Source organism: Scyliorhinus canicula, chromosome 18, assembly GCF_902713615.1.
Source record: "Scyliorhinus canicula chromosome 18, sScyCan1.1, whole genome shotgun sequence".
In the NCBI taxonomy this organism is placed as follows: Eukaryota; Metazoa; Chordata; class Chondrichthyes; order Carcharhiniformes; family Scyliorhinidae; genus Scyliorhinus; species Scyliorhinus canicula.
This window is the reverse complement of record NC_052163.1, coordinates 125,527,852-125,548,360: the sequence shown is the minus strand read 5'-3', so window position 1 is coordinate 125,548,360 and position 20,509 is coordinate 125,527,852. Positions and strand designations below refer to the sequence as shown.

At 46.6% G+C, this 20,509-nt stretch overlaps 1 protein-coding gene across 4 annotated transcripts in view; it reads left to right on the top strand.

Annotated features, from left to right (window-relative positions):
- Nucleotides 1-20,509, top strand: part of plpp2a (phospholipid phosphatase 2a) — a 113,707-nt gene that overhangs the window by 32,836 nt on the left and 60,362 nt on the right. The window contains exon 1 of one of the 4 annotated variants that reach the window (XM_038777321.1): nt 10,437-10,667. The exons of the other annotated variants lie outside the window; for them this stretch is intronic. The gene's annotated coding sequence lies outside the window, so the exon portion shown is untranslated. Of the gene's footprint in view, nt 1-10,436; nt 10,668-20,509 lie in introns of those variants that run through there. 4 annotated transcript variants of the gene reach the window in all.

The window sequence follows — 20,509 nt, the reverse complement described above, 5'->3', positions numbered from 1 at the left end:
TAATGGAGTCCAGAAACTGGATGCAATTTCAGAGTAAGGGGAAACCGCTTGGAAGAGATGAGGTGAATTTGTTTTTACACAGAGGGTTGTGAATCTTTGGAATTCTCTGGGTGGGATTCTGTGATCCTGAGGCTAATTGTTGATGCCGTTGGAAATGCCATCGCGTTTCCTGACGGCGTCAACACGGCCTCAGAATCAGCAATTCTGGCCCCTATAGGGGGCCAGCACGGCACTGGAGCGGTTCAGGCCGCTCCAGCTGCTGATCCTGGTGTGAACTGGGCGCCGCGGGATCCATGCGCCGTGGTGCCGGTGCCAGTGTGCGCATGCGCAGTGGCTTCCTTCAATGCGCCAGCCCCGATGCAACATGGCGCAGGACTACAGGAGCCGGCACGAAAGAAGGGAGGGCGCCAGGCATAGAGGCCGCCCTGCCGATTGGTGGACCCCGATCGCTGGCCAGGCCGCATCGGAGCCCCCCCCCCCCCCACAGGCTGCCCCCGACCCTTCCACGCCAAGTTCCCGCCGGCTGAGAGCAGGTGTGGACGGCGCCGGCTGGAATCATTATTTTTACGATGGCCGCTTGGCCCATCCCGGGACGGGAATCGGCGGGAAGCCGGCCGCGTAGAGTGGCCCCCGACTGGCACCGCGCAAACCACGCCGGCGCCAATGGCGCTGATTCTCCGCTCTGCGGAGAATTGCGGGTCGGGGCGGAGTGGCGCGATTCGCGTCGGTTGCGGGGGTTCTCCGGGCCGGCCCCGGGCTGAGAGAATCCCACCCTCTATCCCAGGGAGCTGTGGAAGATCAATCATTGAATAAAGTAAAGATTGACGGATTGCTAAATACCAATAACATAAGGGCGGCATGGTAGCACAGTGGTTAACACTGTCGCTTCACGGCGCCAGGGTCCCAGATTCGATTCCCGGCTAGGGTCACTGTATGTGCGGGGTCTTCTCCTCCTGTCTGCGTGGGTTTCTTCCGGGTTAGCCGGTTTCCTCCCACAGTCCAAAAATGTGCACGTTAGGTGGATTGGCCATGCTAAATTGCCCTTGGTGTCCAAAAATGTTAGCTGGGGTTACTGTGTTACGTGGATAGGGTGGAAGTATGGGCTTAAGTAGGAGGCTCTTTCCAAGGGTCGGTGCAGACTCGATGGGCTGAATGGCTTCCTTCTGCACTGTAAATTCTATGAAAGGGGTATGGAATAGTGTGGAGGAAAAAGACATTGAAGTGGATGATTGGCCATGATCGTATTAAATGGATTGAATGCCCTACTCTTGTTCCTGTGTTAATGAGATGCTCAACTGTATAGTCAGAGCATAACAGTACAAGGTGGAAGAGGGCTTGCTAAATTAAATTGTGTCACCCAACCGAGGCAATGGCATCTTCCATATTCAAAGCAAATTCTCAAGCGAATCATGAATCGGAGGGAAGTTGTACGACTCGGTCCTCAAACGCTCAGGATCAGATATCGGGGAATATAGCAAAGGATTTTTTTTTTAAATCTCCTTGAAACGAATAAGTCACCAGAGAGAGAATCTCAAAGATACATGGGAGTAGAACAGGTAAACCCTTGACAAAACTTTGAAACCGATCACAATAGTAGTTCAGAAGCACGAGTTCAAACTAGAAAAAGCTAATCTGGGATCTGATAAGAAATTCTTCACACAAGTTTTTTTCGGGTCGTGGTGACCTGAGATTTTGGGTGCTGCCAGCTGCAGATGTTGTACAATCAGCAGCATCAGACGAACTTGCCAGGTTTGTTAAGCCATCAATCAGGATGATCTGTTTTCAACTGAATCTTCCTTATCGGGCCTTCTGCACCCAACAACTTTAATGGTGTCACTGGCTGAGCGTGCCAACCAACTGGGGAAAACGAACACAAGCTGACCGTGTGTACAGAATATAGCCGTTTTGGCGTTCTGAAGGTGAGGCATTAGATTGTGGGTGCATAGATTTTTATTGTTATTCGTTCTTGCAAAGTGAGCATTGCTGACGGACGAGGCCAGCATCTATTGGGTAATTAAGAATGAGCAATTTAGGTGGCATTAAGATGCCTTCTTGAACCCTGTGGTGTAGGTGCACCCACAGCGCTGTTTGGCAAAATGCTCCAGGAATCTAGCCCAGCGACAGTTAAGTTGTGGCGATATATTTTTCAAGTCAGCACGGTGTGCGAGTGAAGGACACAATAGAATCTTCCTTCCAATTGGTGATAGGAATTGGTGATAATGGAGGAAAGTCAAGCCATTGGTTTTGCGCATAGGATACCACAACATCTTGGGAAGCGGAATGAACAACAGTAGAATCACATAACAATAATCTTTGTGCAGGGATGATATTTTGAAAGAGAGTGCTACGTTGTCAGTGTTGGCAACTTTAAAAAAAAACTGAGAGGGCAGAATGGTGGCGCAGTGGTAGCACTGCAGTCTCACGGCGCCGAGGTCCCAGGTTCGATCCCGGCTCTGGGTCACTGTCCGTGTGGAGTTTGCACATTCTCCCCGTGTTTGCGTGGGTTTCGCCCCCACAACCCAAAGATGTGCAGGCTAGGTGGATTGGCCACACTAAATTACCCCTTGATTGGAAAAATGAATTGGGTACTCTAAATTTATTTTTTTTTAAACTTGAGGCCGCTTCACTTACTCAGATAGATAGAAAAGATGGAATGGGATTGTCCAATGAACATGAAGCCCTCCTGTGGCGAGGATTTATTGTCAAAACCGACATCAACTCTTGTTTCTGGAATTAATAATAATTGCTTATTGTCACAAGTAGACTTCAATGAAGTTACTGCAAAAAGCCCTTAGTCACCACATTCCGGTACCTGTTGAGGGAGGCCGGTACGGGAATTGAACCTGCGCTGCTGGTATTGTTCTGCATTACAAGCCAGCTGTTTAGCTCACTGTGCTAAACCAGCCCCTAGTAATAATAACCTTTTATTGGTACAAGTATGAAGTTACTGTGTAAAGCCCCTGGTCGCCACAGTCCGTCGGCTGTCCGGGTAAACTGGTACGGGAATTGAACTCACGCTGCTGGCCTTGTTCAGCATCACAAACCAGCTGTCTAGCCCACTGAGCTAAACCAGCCTTTTTAGCTACAGTTTAAGTGACTGACGATGTTAAAAGGGCAGCACGATGGCCCAGTGGTTAGCACTGCTACCTCACAGGGTCAGGGACCCAGGTTTGATTCCGACCTCGGGTGACTGTGTGGAGTCCGCACTTTTTCTCCGTGTCTGGGTGCGTTTCCTCCGGGTGCTCCAGTTTCCTCCCACAGTCCAAAGATGTGCAGGTAAGATAGATTGGCCCTGATCAATTGCCCCTTAGTGTCCAAAAGGTTAGGTGGTGTTACAGGAATAGTGCGGGTACATGGACCTAGATAGGGTGCTCCTTCGGAGGGTCAGTGCCAACTTGATGGGCTGAATGGCCTCCTTCTGCACTGTAGGGATTCTGTGAATCTAGCCTTGGGATATCTGTCGAATCCACCACATTGGTATTAACCAATACCAATGACCACAGAGTGGGTGTTGGTATAAGTGTTTTTTTTCCCATCTGTCAACCATAACTGTTGAGTTATGCAGCCCCAAGCAGTGCCACAGACAAACAAAACCAGAATCTCAAAGGAAGGAGTTCCATCTGTTGTTGATTACCCATATGCTGCGTTGCTAATTACACAACAGCACTGTTGGTGAAAATGATCTAACCTGTAGTCTGACATGTGTTGCCTTGTAATACGCTGGAGTCCATGGTTGCAGCTGTAGAATGCCATCGCGGACGTACCACCGTTCCCAGGTTTCAAAATCTCCTTCCTAAGGCAGTCCCATTGGATTTGGTAGGCAATGAAGCAAGGATCTTGGGCAAAGTCTCCCAATCGGAGAATTAAGTGTTGACACCGGGACTGAATTGTGTGCCGTTCACATTCGCATTGGGCGGGCGCTATTTCTGGAGCAATTCAGGACATGCTAATGGGCCAGCACTCTGCTGGCACGAATTCTGAGGAATTCCCGGTACAGCGGGCATTCGAACCGCTGGGACCAGAGTTAGTGCCAACGAGCCTGGCAGCTGGAGCTGTTTTTAAGCGCTGCACCTACGACACGCTCATTCTCAGCCACCAAGTTGGCTCACTGAAGACCTGCCTCGTCCCCCCCCCCCCCTCCGGCGATGGCTGCAACAGTGGCATTCTGAGCCAGGCCACCCTGATCCCGAGGGGGACACCTCCAGTCACTACCCGCTACAGCCCCCAGCCTGGGCAGCCATCCCTCAGCAAACATGACCGTTTTCAACAGTTTTTCTCACATTCCTTTAGCCTCCCACTCCCCCTCCGTAGCCATGGTGCCCTGCCCATGTTTCTCAATATTTGTAGTGGTTACAGCCACGAGAGCTCCGCCCTAGAGGGGCGGAGCATCGCAGAAAGGTGGGGCTTACTGTGTCCAACCCACCAATCACATTTCCATTAATGCAAATGCAGGTTTTGCATGCCAGCGCAGGGCAAAACCTCGTTATTATCACCAACGAGGGACAGGAGCATGGCGCTCGAATTGGCGCTGGGTACAGACCTCTATTCTCTGCTCGATCGCAGTTCAAGTTTGTGGTGTTGCGAGGCAGAGAATTTTGCCCATTATCTAGGTCGCCTCCTCAAGTCTCAACATGAGGCAATGAATATCAGTCAAGACAGCGGCTGAAGAGGCGGGGCCATAATTGGCTAAGGTGGCACAGTGGTTAGCACTGCTGTCTCACAGTGCCAAGGACCTGGGATCAATTCCGACCTCGAGTGACTGTGTGTGGTGTTTGTATGTTCTCCCCGTGTCTGCGTGGGTTTCCTCCGGATGCTCTGGTTCCCTTCCATAGTCCAAGGATGTGCAAGTTAGACGGATTGGCCAAACTAATTTGCCCCTTGGTGTCAAGGGGTGTGCAGGTTAGGTTACGGGGTTAAGGGGATTGCGAGGGTAAGTGGACCTAGGTGGATTGCTCTTTCGGAGTGTTGGGCTACGTGATCTAGAACTAGACTTGTTAATGGATTACTTACCCTTTCCACCCTGTGACATATCTCGCCTCTTGACCGAGTGAACATCTTGGAAGCCGCATGGGTCATATGCTTGGGTGTGAGGGTTTTCCAGAGAAGCTGAGCAAAAAAGGTATTGTTAAACACATGAAATGTCAAATGTTGAACAGAAGCAAGTGGGTATCAGATAACACCCAGAGGCGAATAAGTTTGTACCTTATTCAAATTGTCTGTGCAGGAATTAATGTTGGTTTACATTCTAAAGTTAACCTGGCATCAAAAACGCTGCAATCTTTCGTGTTAAAGTGCAGTCTGGAGGTGTGCTAACATGACTCTTTTCCCCAATGGATGTGTACCATGCCTGTATGTGTCAAGACATTATGGAAATGATTTGTCTGAGAAAGACTATCAATCACCATTAAAACTTTCAAAGATCCTTTCGGTTCTCCCATTCTTTCCTGAACACGGACTCTTGTCAGTGTCTCGTTGCACAATATGCTTCCATTCTGCAGTACCTCTGTCAGCTGGCCATGCGCCGAAGAGGGCAAATTTAACCACGCCTGCACATCAAAGACGCTATTTCCTGAAGCATAATATTGGGCCGGGGTAAAAAACAGCATTCCGCCCGGTCCCTTGCCTACACTGTCCAATGGTTTCGGTTCTAATTTCCACCTTCACTCCCCCACACCCCACCCTGCCACCACCACCCAAATATTAACAGGGGAGCAAATGTTGTGTGTTTGTAGAGAGAGCAAATACTTCAGTTGAGTCCCATGCTTTCTACTGAGATGTACTTTAATAATCTTAATAATCTTTATTGTTCTCTCTATGTTTGCGTGGGTTTCGCCCCCACAACTCAAAGATGTGTAGGGTAGGTGGATTGGCCACGCTAAATTGCCCCTTAATTGGAAAAATGAATTGGATACTCTAAATTTTAAAAAATAACAATCTTTATTGTTACAAGAAGGCTTGCATTAATACTGTAATGAAGTTACTGTGAAAAGCCCCTAGTCGCCACATCCCGGCGCCTGTTCGGGTACACAGAGGGAGAATTTAGAATGTCCAATTCACCTAACAAACAAGTCTTTCGGGATTTGTGGGAGGAAACCAGAGCACCCGGAGGAAACCCACGCAGACACGGGGAGAAAGTGCAGACTCCGCACAGTCACCCAAGCCGGGAATCGAACTTGGGATGCTGGTGCTGTGAAGCAACAGTGCTAACCACAGTGCTACCACTGCCACCACAGTGTCTTGCACAAGTTCAGCATAACCTCCTTACTCTTGTACTTTATGCCCCTATTGACAAAGCGTAGAATACTGTCTGCATTATTAACAGCTCCCTCCATCTGTCCTGCCACATTTAATGACTTCTGCAGATGTATAGCCAGCTCTCTCCAATCCTTCACACCCTATCGAGATGTACCTCTTCAGGGCAGCATGGTGTGGCAGTGGTTGGCCCTGCTGCCACATGGCGCTGAGGTCCCAGGTTCGATCCCGGCTCTGGGTCACTGTCCGTGTGAAGTTTGCACATTCTCCCCGTGTCTGCGTGGGTTTCACACCCACAACCCAAAAGATGTGCAGGATAGGTGGCTTGGCCACGCTAAATTACCCCTTAATTGGAAAAAATAATTGGGTACTCTAGATTTATTTTTAAAAAGGGTTATACCCATTATTTTTTATTGACTCTCCATGTTCTCCCAACCAAAATGAGTAACTTCACACTTCTCTGTACATCTGCAACCTATCTCCCTACTCCACCAACCTAGCTGCCTACTCCACCAACCTATCTGCCTACTCACCAACCTAGCTGCCTACTCCACCAACCTAGCTGCCTACTCCACCAACTCCTCCAACCTAGCTGCCTACTCCACCAACCTAGCTGCCTACTCCACCAACTCCTCCAACCTAGCTGCCTACTCCACCAACCTAGCTGCCTACTCCACCAACTCCTCCAACCTAGCTGCCTACTCCACCAACTCCTCCAACCTAGCTGCCTACTCCACCAACTCCTCCAACCTAGCTGCCTACTCCTCCAACCTAGCTATGTCCTTCTGGAGTACTGCACTCTTTTCTTCACTGTTTACAATGCTTCAAGTTTCACATCATCTGCAAACTTGAAATTGTCCCTTCCACACCAAGATCTGGGTCAATCAGGAAAAACAAAGGTCCAAATTTTGATCCCTGGGGAACTCCACACTATGAACCTTCCTCCCGTCCAAAGAATACCCATTAACCATTATCGGAGAGACCAAAGTCAGACTGGGTGATTGCTTTGCTGAGCATCTTCGGTCTGTTCGCATTCAGGACCCTGACCTTCCTGTTGCGTGCTATTTTAACACAAGACTCCGCTCCCATGCCCACGTGTCTGTCCTTGTCCTGCTGCAATGTTCCAGTGAAGCGCAACGCAAACTGGAAGAACAACATCTCATCTTCCGGTTAGGCACGCTACAGCCTTCCGGTCTCAACATCAAATTCAACAACTTCAGATGATCAGCCCCACCTTGACCCATTTGTTTTCATTTCATTTTAACTGTCTTTTACCATTTCTTTCTTTCCTGCACCTTTCCTGCACCTTTCTCCTCTTTGCTTCCCCCTTCCCCTCCCCCTACATCTACAGTTCATCCTCTGATGTTAGTTTCCCTGCTGTTTGACCTTTCACACCTTTTGTCCTCTCTGGGGACTGCCATTAACACTCTTTCCCCTTTGGTTTCTGTGGCCATTAGCACCCGGTTTCCCTGGGTTTCTGTGGCTATGACTCATCTTTCATTCCTACTCCACAGTATAAATATTTCTCACACTCTCTGTTAGCTTTGACAAAGAGTCATCGGACTCGAAACGTTAACTCTTTTCTCCCTACAAATGCTGCCAGACTTGCTGAGATTTTCCAGCATTTTCCCTTTCGTTTCAGATTCCAGCATCCGCAGTAATTTGCTTTTCTCCACTGCCTGTACCCTATTACTCCTGTTGCTACAGTCCCTTTAATGCTAGTAAATATCACTTTTCCTGTAAATATCACAAGCCTGTTGTGCAGCACTGTACCGAATGCCTTTTGGAAGTCCACGTAGTGTTTTTTAAACATTTTTTTTCCCGGCACCCATGTTTGCCAACTGGCTGACCTTCGCGACACACGCCAACCGACATTTGATACACACGCCATATTCGATTACCTTTAATGTGAAGTGGAGCCTGCTTGTTCCTCATGATCTCACTTGAATCAGGTTCACAGGAGGAGAGGGCTATGTGCATATCAGGTGTCGACTTCAGCCAGTTCCTTTGTGCCGTCTTCATCTTTGTGAAAACAGAAAATCCAACCTCGCACATGAAGGGTAATAGCAACAAAATGCTTCTTTTACTCAGCACTGGATGCTCCTGGGCGATGCTACTGCAGAATGCTGACAGCCTCATGAGCTTTTGGTGTGTTTTAATGTGGAATCACAAGTCGGCTACAGCAGAGTAGTCTTTTAATTTGGAGTCAGCTGTAAGTTAATAACTGACTCTGGGGTCTCAACCACAAAAGGAATTGTTTTACCCATCTCTTCTCTTTCAAAGTTTAAAACGTTTCCTTTCATTTGTCAACACTTCCCTTCATATAACACACATGGGCGTTGCATCGTTATTTGCATTGGCACAATTGGCAAAACCATACTTGAAGAAATCGTCTTTATACTGCTTTGTTAATGAGTTATGTATCTTCTTTGTGGGCTGTTAACCAGAGGCCCTGGATCTATGTACAGAGCTAACAGTAGCTCTGTCCTGCCATGGACTCTCCTGTGAAGCTCTCTCCAGCAGATTCTGTCGTGAGATCCTGTCCAATAGGTAAACTGCCTATTTGATTCTCTGGCCCTCTTACTTTTAAGAAAACCATTCATCTTCACAGTTCACCTGCTTTGCTTGTCAGCAGCTAGAAAATGGAAGCAACTCCACTCTGTGATTTGGCACCAAAAGCATGTATCTGGAGGGTGCTTGACATTAAGTGTATGTGCAGGACCAGTGACCAGCTCTCTGCCGCCACCACTGGCTGGAAGACCCCACGCAGCATCATTTATTTTCATTTCAAAAGCGGTAGTGGCCGTTGAGTGCTTCTCCTGCAAACGGGACCACCACGTGAATGGCGCGACCAATCGCTCCGCGACCCTCCCGACACCCATCCGTGACCCAACCGCTGGTCGCGACCTGCACTTTGGAAAAACACCTGATGCACGCCACATTACCCTCATCGATCCTTTCTGCTACCTCTTCCCATAAAAACACTCTGGCAAGCGAGTTAAACATGCTTTTCCCTGAAGAAATCCATGCTGGCTCTTCCTAATCAATCCATGTTTTTCCATGTGATTATTAATTCTATCCCAAATAATTGTTTTGAGATTAATTCTACCCTGAATAATTGTTTCATGAGGTGTACGACTCACTTCATCCACCTTGGACACTGATAGAATGGGGAAATTCTAATCTGAGTCAAACATCCAACTTTCCAACCGTGTGCCGGCTATTGAACCAAGTGAGCTCCCAACTTTGAGGTACAAAAATTGCTGCCTTGACTGATCTAATATCACACTATTCAGATATTCATGCCTGACACATGCTGTAATTGGTTCCTGTGGTATTGCTAGACGATTCTCCTTGTTTTTTTGCTTATTTTCTAATTGATCAACTCCACAAATTTGTAACTGGCTCATTTTGTAACCCTCACATGTACCTTAGTCCAGTGTGGTGAGTTCCTGGCCTGGCAGAGATGGCAGTGTAGCCGTATTGTCACTGGACAAGTAACCCAGAGACCCAGGGTAATGCTCTGGTGTCCTGGGTTCGAATCCCACCATGGGAGATGATGACATTTGAATTGAATGGAAATCTGAAGTTCTAAGTCTAGTGAAACAATTTTAAGTGTCGTAAAAGCCTATCTGGTTCGCTGATATCCTGTTTAGGGAAGGAAATCTGCTGTCTGAACCTGTCCAGACCTACAGCAGTGTGGTTGACTCTTAAAACTGCCCTCTGAAATGCCGAGCTTGTTGACATTTGAGTGCTATAAAGTATTTGTGTATTCCTAAAGAATTGGTGCCGATTGAGCAGGAGCGGCACCAGGATGGAAGAAGAGGAAAATGCAGGCTCTCCGTATTGCACAACCAACACCATCAAAGCAAAATAATCTTTGTTCATCTTATTGATGCTTGTGTGACCTTACTGAGCCACATTTTCCTACAAAACAGTAACTATATTTCAAAAGTAATTATTTGGCTGTAAAATGCTTTGGAATGTCCTGAGGATGTGAACAGAACATGGTGTGCAAGTTCCACCGTCTCTGTTTTGCGCATAACACCCCCCCCCCCCCCCCCCATAACACCCCCCCCCCCCCCCCCCCCCCCCCCCCAAGATCCTGTGCACTTCTAATTTCTTTAAAGAAAACATTGCTTTGGAAAACAGGACACAGAAAGGTCTTGGGAAGGCAGTGCAGTGGCGGATGGTGCGATGCGCCAGGTTAGCCGATGCCCCCACCTCCGGAGGATTGCCCGGAGGTCGCCTAGAATGGAGGAGGAAGAATCTTTGGGATACCAGTACTTGGAACTCACTATTTAAAGTGGAACTCCTTGCTAGTACGAGCAGCACACGCTGTGATGAGTGGGGCCCTTTAAGCCTCCTGCCCCACACCAGCTAGATCCCAGTGTCATCAGCAACTAGTGTCATCTGTAAGTTGATTTTGTTAAAAAACCATTTTAAACAACGTTTATCCAGTTTAAGTTTGTTTTTAAAAAATATTTTAAAACCCCTCTCGAACTACCCCGCCCGATTTAAAAGCTGAACAGGCAGCAACTCCAAGGATTTTACAGAAATTGCAATCTTTTGCAAGAGAAGACACTGCGCAGCATCATTCTCTACAAGTTTTATTATTACATTATACATTATATTGCGTGCGTTTCCTCTGGGCGCTCTGGTTTCCTCCCACAGTCTCAAAGGCGTGCAGGTTAGGTGGATTGGCCACGCTAAATTGCCCTTGGTGTCCAAAATGTTTAGGAGGGGTTATAGGGTTATGGGGATAGGGTGAAAGTGAGGATTTAAGTGGGTTGGTGCAGATTTGATGGGCCGAATGGCCTCCTTCTGCACTGTATGTTCTATTTGAATCAAGCAAAGACTTTCTTGAACTTTATCAGTGCAACAAAAAGAATTGCATTTATATATCACCTTTCAAGCCCACAGACTATTGTAGACAATGAAATGTTTTAAGTTGTATGTAGGAAAATATGGACAAGTGTCTTTCTGTTGTGATCTTGCCATTGATTTGCTCCTAAGAAACTCTGAGCAAGTTGACTTTAATTTTTTTAATATATTTTTTATGAATGTTTTTATGCATGTTATAAATACAGGTATAGGGCAGCACGGTGGTGCAGTGGGTTAGTCCTGCAGTCTCACGGCGCCGAGGTCCCAGATTCAATCCCGGCTCGGGGGTCACTGTCCGTGTGGAGTTTGCACATTCTCCCCGTGTTTGCATGGGTTTCATCCCCACAACCCAAAGATGTGCAGGGTAGGTGGATTGGCCATGCTAAATTGCCCCTTAATTGGAAAAAATGAATTGGGTACTCTAAATTTATTTTTTTAAATTAAATAAATAAATACAGGTATATGCATCGCAAAGCAAAACACAAAGGACCTTGGAAATATGACAGGACAGGGAGGTCTTTCCTCCCCTCTCTTCTATTATCTTTCTTTTTGTAGAACATTAAACTAGGGTGGACACTTTGGATATTCCTTTGTGCAGATGCCTCGGCACCGGCCATTGCTCGATTCTTCTTTTCATTTTTCATTGCGTTCCCTTGCCGTTGTTCCTTGATACATAATAATAATCTTTATTAGTGTCACAAGTAGGCTTACATTAACACTGCAATGAAGGTACTGTGAAAAGCCCCTAGTCGCCACATTCTAGGGCCTGTATGAGTACACTGAGGGAGAATTCAGAATGTCCAATTCACCTAACAAGGTGACTTTCCGGAATTGTGGGAGGAAACGGGAGCACCCGAAGGAAACCCACGCAGACAGAACATGCAGACTCCGCACAGACAGTGACCCAAGCTGGGAATCGGCCATGGTAATTGAGGGTGAATTTAGCATGGCCAATCTATCTAGCCTGCACATCGTTGGGTTGTGGGTTCAAGACCCACGCAAACAACGGGAGAATGTGCAAACTCCACACGGACAGTGACCCGGGCCGGGATCGAACCCGGGTCCTCGACACCACGAGGCAGTCGTGCTAACCACTGCCTCACCATGCTGTCCCGGAGCAAGTTGACTTGCCATTGCTCTAATTAAATGTGTCTGCGGCATTGCTTTATCATGGAATCATAGAAACCCTGCAATACAGAAGCAGGCCATTTGGCCCTTTGAGTCTGCACTGACCCTCTGAAAGAGCGCCCTAACCAGGCCCACTACCCTGCAGCCCCATGACGCCCAGCGTCAATTTAGCATGGCCAATCTAACCTACACATCTTTCGACTATGGGACGAAACCGGAGCACTCGGAGGAAACCCACGCAGACATTGGGAGAAAGCGCAAACTCCACTCAGACAGTCGCTGAAATCTGAATTGAACGGGGGTCCCAGTGTCACATAGAGATGGGATTAAGGCAGAAGCTAAAATATGACAAACTTTAAATTTGGCATTTCACAAAAATAGGATTTATTTTGCAGGGCAGAGAACTTGTTCACCAGTCGTTACGATTTTGTACACCGTTCAGAAACCCAGTTGCACTTTATTCAAGAAGGCATAATATTTTCAAGGTTTTCTTTTGCAGCGAGACTAATGGCATGAAAAAGGGGAATTCATGTTGAATCAAAAGCTCTCTCAGATTTCCATCCGCAGGGGCTTGAATGACGCACCCCTGTGGAAGCGGAGGAAATCACCAGTAGAAATTTCTGCCTTTCTTTGTTTAATGGCACCCGTGTGGGTGCCAGAGGTTGCTCTTTGATTCGCAGTTGCGATGAGGGTGAGCAATGTCAGATTTGGCGCCGTCTGTCATTCGAACGTCCAGTCTGGAGGAAAATGATGCCAGCGGAGTGATCATTCCATCAGTAATCTCAAACCGTTACTTCCAAATATGTCCGGTTCCTTTGCCGTTTCTCAAATAGAAATTTCCCGCAAGCCAACTAAAGTATTTAGAAATGCCGCTAAGGTATTGTTCGAGGAGAAATAAATAAATTACGCTGATGAGTGTATGTATTTGAAGCAAATGTGTCAAAACCATTGATGACGGAATGCTTCCATTATTGAAGCAGGAATTCGCAAAGAAGGACTTGAGAAAAGAGTGTAGCTGTGCTGCTACCTCGTGTCCGCTTTGTTTTTAAGAAGCTACCGGAGAGCTTGGAAGTTTTATGTTTTCATCCAAATAAAGGCATTTTCAGTAGAAGTATTTGTGAAACCCAATATGCGGTGGTTTTTAAAAAAAAAACAATGTGCACCCATGTCCTCGTCGCAAAAACAACAATACTTTCAAGACATTTGACCAGGTTCTCCGGCCGCAGAGGGTGCGAACAATAGGAAGCCCCCTTGACGGCGATGGGATCGGTGATCTGCCGCCGTAGATCACGGCGTTTGGGTGGAAGATCCCAGTAACTTTGCAGATCACTTGTATCCACTTGGACCTTAGGTAGGGTGCTCTTTCCAAGACCGGTGCAGACCCGATGGGCCGAATGGCCTCTTTCTGTACTGTAAAATTCTATGTATCCAACGTGGCAGCCACCGTGAAGTTTGCCATCGAAGGGTTGCTGACCTGCAGCGTGAACACTCTGTTTTTCTCTCTCTCTCAGTGGATGCTGTGCAACCTGCTGAGTGTTTCACATTTGCAGCATCTGCAACATGTATTTTTTTGCCGAAGTTTGCTGTTTGGAATCAGCCAATGGCATAACCTTGTTGTATTCACGACAGGTTGAATAAGCCAATGGCGTAGCCTTACTGCTTTCACGTCAGGTTCAATCAGCCAATGGCGTAGCCTTGCTGCTTTCACGTCAGGTTCAATCAGCCAATGGCGTAGCCTTGCTGCTTTCACGACAGGTTTCGGAAACCTCTTTTTGTCATTCGTTTCTCCATATTATTTTGGGGGGGGGGGGGGCACATCAAATGAGTTTAATTTGGGATTTGTGTTAGTATTGCTTACTGGGCAGCACGGTGGCGCAGTGGCTAGCACTGCTGCCTCACGGCGCCGAGGTTCCAGGATCGATCCTGGCCACTGGGTCACTGTCTGTGTGGAGTTTGCACATTCTCCCTGTGTCTGCGTGGGTCTCACCCCCACAACCCAAAGATGAGCCGGGTCGGGGGATTGGCCATGCTAAATTGCCCCTTAATTGGGGGAAAAAAAATAAAAAGCATTGCTGCTTACTTTTGGGCCTCCTGAGGAGATCAGAATCTTTTCAGCTCCCCTTTCTGGTAAATTTATGCGTTCCATCTATGTAGCAGCCAGCTCTCCTTCATCCTAATATGGATAGCTGCCCCCTCTGCTTCTGGATGTGACTAATATGTCAATCAGATTCTGTGCCAGTTGAGTCACGCTTTGTCTGTGTAGGTCACGTCCAGTCGGGGTGCTTGAATTCAGCATCCCCTCAGCTATCTTTGTTGATTTGCACAATGAGTTTCGCATGAACCACTCTTTGCTATCTCAATATCTTGCAGGGCTGTACAAGTGCACGTCAGAGAGTTGAGTTCACTCTTCAGAGGATGACACTGCTCAGAAGCAGGATATTTATGTTAGATTCGTTTGCTATTTTAAGGGTGTGGTCACACAGGCCCAGCATGTTTCGGCACGATTATAGAAGGAACTGGGAAGTGCTGGAATTAACACAGCAGATCTTGTTTCTGGTTATAGATTAGGGTCAAGACAAGATGCATGTTTTAACTCTGTCATTGTCCGCCTTTGAATCATTAAGGAACAGGCCTGTAATAGGCATGCCTGAAGGCTGTCTATTTATTGACCACTTAGTGTAAAATAACCACATTCCTCGGATGTGCTTGAAAGGTCATTGCGGTTAATTCTATCATTTCTCAATATGTGACCACTTTTTTCTAGGTTGGCGTGTTCAAATTCCTTTTTCAGTGCTATTCTGACTTCCAAACCCTTTGATGGGCTCGGTGTTCCCTACCTCTGTAACCTCCTATCACCCTGCAAGACTCCAGGATCTCTGATCTGCTCCAATTCTGGCCTCTTGCACACCCACAATTTTAATTGCTCCACTATTGACAGTCTGGGTCCCAAGCTCTGGAAAACCCTCCCAAAGCATCTTCCTCTTTTTTTTTAACACATTCTTTAAATGCTGTGTCGCTGCCCTAATATCCCCTGATGTGGCACGGTTTCAAATTCATTTTTTAAAAAAAATTTAGAGTACCCAATTATTTTTTTCCAATTAAGGGTCAATTTAGCACGGCTAAACCACCTACTTCGCACATCTTTGGGTTGTGGAGGTGAGATCCACGCTCGGTTTCAAATTCTGTGATGCATGACACACCTTGGGATGTGTTACCAAGTTAAAGGTGCTGTATAATTGCAAATTATTCTTGATACAGTCTCGGGAACCCATGTGCTCCTGAGCACATACATGTGCTGGAAAATAAGTGGCTTTATTTTAGTTGTGAGGCGTACCTCATTTAAAAAAAAAAATAAAATAATTCATGGCATGTGGGCATCGCTGGCTAGGCCAACATTTATTGCCCATCACTAATTGCCCTTGAGAAGGTGGTGGTGGGCTGCCTTCTTGAACCACTGCAGTCCATGTTGCCGAGGGGCACCTACAGTGGTATTAGGGAGGGCATTCCAGAATTTTGACCCAGCGACAATGAACGAACAGAGATATATTTCCAAGCCACGATGGTGAATGACTTGGAGGGGAACTTCCAGGTGGTGGGATTCCCAGCTGCCCTTGTTCTGGATGAACACAGAACATAAAGTGCAGAAGAAGGCCATTCAGCCGACCGAGTCTGCACCGACCCACTTAAGCCTTCATTTCCATCCTATCCCCGTAACCCAGTAACCCCTCCTAACGTTTTTGGTCACTCAGGGCAATTTATCATGGCCAATCCACCTAATCTGCCCATCTTCGGACTGTGGGAGGAAACCGGAGCACCCGGAGGGAACCCACGCACACACGGTGAGAACGTGCAGACTACGCACAGACAGTGATCAGCAGGAATTGAACCTGGGACCCTGACACTGTGAAGCCAAAGTGCTATCCACTTGTGCTACCGTGCTGCCTTAGATGGTGATGGTTGTGGGCTTGGAAGGTGCTGTCTAAATAACCCTGGTGAGTTCCTGCAGTGCAGCTTGTAGATGGTTCACACTGCTGCACTGTGCATTGGTATTGGGGGGAGTGAATGTTTGAAGACAGGGTGACAATAAAGTGAGCTGCTTTGTATTGGATGGTGCATGTTGCTTCTTGGAGCTTTCCTCATCCAGACAAATGGACAGTATTCAATCACCCCTCGGTGACCTGTAGATGGTGGGCAGGCTTTGGGGAGTCTGGAGGTGAATTACTCGCCACAGGATTCCCAGCCTCTGACCTGCTCTTGTAGCTACAGTATCTATGACTAGTCCAGTTTAGTTTCTAGTAATGGTTCAAGGTGTTGATGATAGGAGGTTCAGCGATGATAATCCCATTGAATGTCAAGTGGCGATGGTTAGATTCTCTCTTGTTGGAGATGGTCATTGCCTGGTGCTTTTGTGACGCGAATCTTATTTGTACTTCATCTCTGAGGGTCTGTTTCAGCGAATGATTGAGGTATATTGTGGAGGAAAATTGGATACTGTTTGGAGTAAGCAGGGTTGTGGAGAGGGTGGGGAAATGGGTTTAGTTTTGGATTATCAGCATAAATATGATGGATTGAATAACCTATTGCTGTTTTTGAACCTCGTAAAATAAGATGGAGGATATATGGAAGGGCTAAAATGTGAGATTAGATGCCGGAGATGGGACGGTTACCTGCTAGAAGGACAAGGGTGTGGCTCCATCAGTTCTGTAAATCTCTAAGCTTCCAGTATAGAACATAAACTGATACCAAGCACCACAAATTTTCATAGAAAGTCCCAGAGGCAGCAGAAATGCCAGGACCCGAGCAAACACAAATTACTTGCCAGAACAAATCACTTTCATAGAATCCCTACATGTATAGAAGGAGGCCATTCGGCCCATTGAGTCTGCACCAGCCCTCTGAAAGGGCACTGCACCCAGGTCCACCGACCATTCACCCCGTCCTAACACCCTAACCTGCACATCCGTGGACACTAAGGGGCAATTTAGCATGGCCAATCCACCTAGCCTGCACATCTTTGGACAGTGGGAGGAAACCAGAGCACCCGGAGGAAACCCACGCAGACACGGGTGAAAGTGCCAACTCCACACACAGTCGCCCAAGGCTGGAATTGAAGCCGGGTCCCTGGTGGTGTGAGGCAGCAGTGCTAACCCGCTGTGCCATCTCTGTCGATGGTGCAGAAATGTAATGAACTACATTGGAGAGATGACCTCTTTGCTTGGCTACACTGTCTGGAGGTGCTAACTCATACTCGAGTATGGCTCCATTCGATAGTGGCAGCCCTCTGGTACCCTGCCCACATAAACCCGATGACCAAGTCTGCAGAGTGAATGTCAGAGTAATGTACACTTGGGCTCAATAGATAGTGATCAGAAGCAAAATTGTTGTGATTTGAAACAAACCTGTTGGACTTTAACCTGGTGTTATAAGACTTCTTACTGTGCCCACCCCAGTCCGACACCGGCATCTCCACATCATGGAATCCTTAATTATCAGACAATAAGCTTTCTCTTGTATCCCGATCGGAAGCAAGAAAGAAAGAAAATGTATTCGCGTAATGTCCTCCACAATCTCTTTTTTTTAAAATAAATTTAGAATGCCCAATTCATTTTTTCCAATTCAGGGGCAATTTAGCGTGTTCAATCCACCTACCTTGCACATCTTTGGGTTGTGGGGCGAAACCCATGCAAGCACGGGGAGAGCGTGCAAACTCCACACGGACAGTGACCCAGGGCCGGGATTGAACCTGAGACCTCGGCGCCGTGAAGCAGCAGTGCTAACCCACTGTGCCACCGTGCTGCCCGTCCTCCACAATCTCAGGATTTCCCGAACCATCTTGGAGCCAATTGATTGGTTTTGAAGTGTAGCCACATGGTGACCAACCTGTCCACAGCAAGCTCCCTCAAACAGCAAATTAATAATGAACAGATAACTTGGCATTCTTCTTAGTGATGTTTGACGAGGGATAAATGATAGCGCTCTAATTAAAGATAACTCAGGGCAGCACGGTGGCCTAGTGGTTAGCACAACCGCCTCACGGCGCTGAGGTCCCAGGTTCGATCCCGGCTCTGGGTCACTGTCCATGTGGAGTTTGCACATTCTCCCCGTGTCTGTGTGGGTTTCGCCCCCACAACCCAAAAATGTGCAGAGTAGGTGGATTGGCCACGCTAAATTGCCCCTTAATTGGAAAAAATAATTGGGTAATCTAAATTTAAAAAAAAAAAAAAAAAAAAATTAAAGATAACTCCCCCGGCTCTGTTGAAATCCTGCCGCATCTGAGAGGGCAGATAGAGCCACTGCTTAACACCTAACATATCTAAAAGATGTGAAGTAACTCTCTAGATATTAGTTTAATATTCAGGTTTTGGGCAGACCTGCTGTTTACCAGCAGCTAAGATTTTGAGAGGAAATAATGGACTCTGAGATTTTGCAGTCTTTTACAATGAAGAGGTCAGTAGGGAATGTGAAGCAAGCACGTGAGACAAAGTAGGAAATGGGCCAGAACCATCAAACCTGATAGGTGTTGGTCGAACAGATAGCCTCAACAAATTGATTCAAATGTTTACCCTGATCCTGACTGCAATTTTGTGTTTACCTAGACCCTCCAAAGATTCAATTTCTTCAATTACAGAAAGCACATTCATATTCTTGTGTCAAGCACTGCCAAGTCATCATAATTGACCAGTTATTGAGCAGAAACCCATATCCTTAAAGGATTCATTCATTGCTTATTTTCAGAAAATTCTCCCAATAGTCGAGCTTAATATCTTTTAAAATTGCAATGCCCTGGGATGTTTAAAAAAAAATGTGATTTGGTTCTCAAAGGGTGCAAGATTCCTTTGTGAATTGAGGTAGGGAAATTCTCAATTCGACTCCGTGGACTTAAAATTGCCTCAAATTGGAGGCGAAGGTGGCAATCTCTGAAAATCTTCTCCGGAAAATAGAGGAATATCAAAAAACATATCGGTGGCTGAGATGTATTGTTAAGATAAAGTGGAGCAGTTTTTATCTGCATTGATTGTGCTCGTTACAACCAGACCCAGGTGTAATTCCCCAAAAGTTCTTGATCTGGGCGAGAACCCTCAATTTGCCACCATCCAGCTGGGATACTCCCAAATTGTTGCAAACTAGGGTGGGAAGGGATGACTGGCTCCATGTCTTCATTAAACCCCCTCCATTGGTTGCAAAAATATTTCATCTGAAAAGAATCACCTTTTCGTGGATATCTTTTCCCTAGATCCTGAGAAAGCCTCTCTGACAGGAAAGCATAAACTTCCTGTGCCCGCCCCATCAATTTAATTTGCATTGGTAATGTCCACTTTTAGTTCGGCCATTCCATTTGGGTTGCTGTTTTCTCAAATGCCATGAAGAATGCCTCTACTTCCATTTCCTCAAATTTTGGTAGGGCCTGTATAAACTTAAACATACCCCTTGGATTCTAGGGTTAAGCTTGCCCCTAATTCTTGGCACCTCCCTTTCAATTTAAACTGGAAGTCTCTTTTTCTTTTTCTTCTTCAAATTCCAACTTCCTCATTTCAAATGCTCTTTAGAACACTTTATCTGTTCCCTGCATTTCCAAGTCCCTTTTTTTAAATCCCTCTCCCCCTCTTGTGCTTGAACTGGAACCAAGTTCTCTCCTGTGTTTCTAACAGACCCAAACACTCGCAATATATCCTCAATCACTGCCTTCTTCATTTTAACCGGCACCTCTATTTTGAATTCACTTGCCAATTCATTTAACTTGTCTTTTCAAAGTGGTTGTAAATAGGCCAAAGGCAGATCCTTCACCTGAAGAAATGCCTTAGCAGCTTCCAGAGCCGACCTGTTGTACTCTTACAAACCTGCTGCTGCTTTACTAAATATAGGACCTCAAATTGCTGTTGTCTACTATACCAAAGATCCTTAGATGAAACTCCCAAACAATATCATGCCACCCTGGGCAGTGCGCGGTCAATTCCAGCCCAACCTCACCTGTGGTCACAGCACTGATGAAATTGAAGTTACTCAGATAAGATAATTTTCTGAATTAACCTTTTTATTATTTACTAGTAATTAGTATTAAAAAGGCGACAATGCAACTGGTTAACAACCATCTAATTCCCAACATCCCCCTTTCTACGTCACCCCACTTATATGCACACAATATAATATACACTCGCACAGACACACACACACACGCAGACAACAGAGAGGGAAGAAACAATGATTTAAAAATAAAAGATTGGGGTCTTTCACTTCACATGGTGTC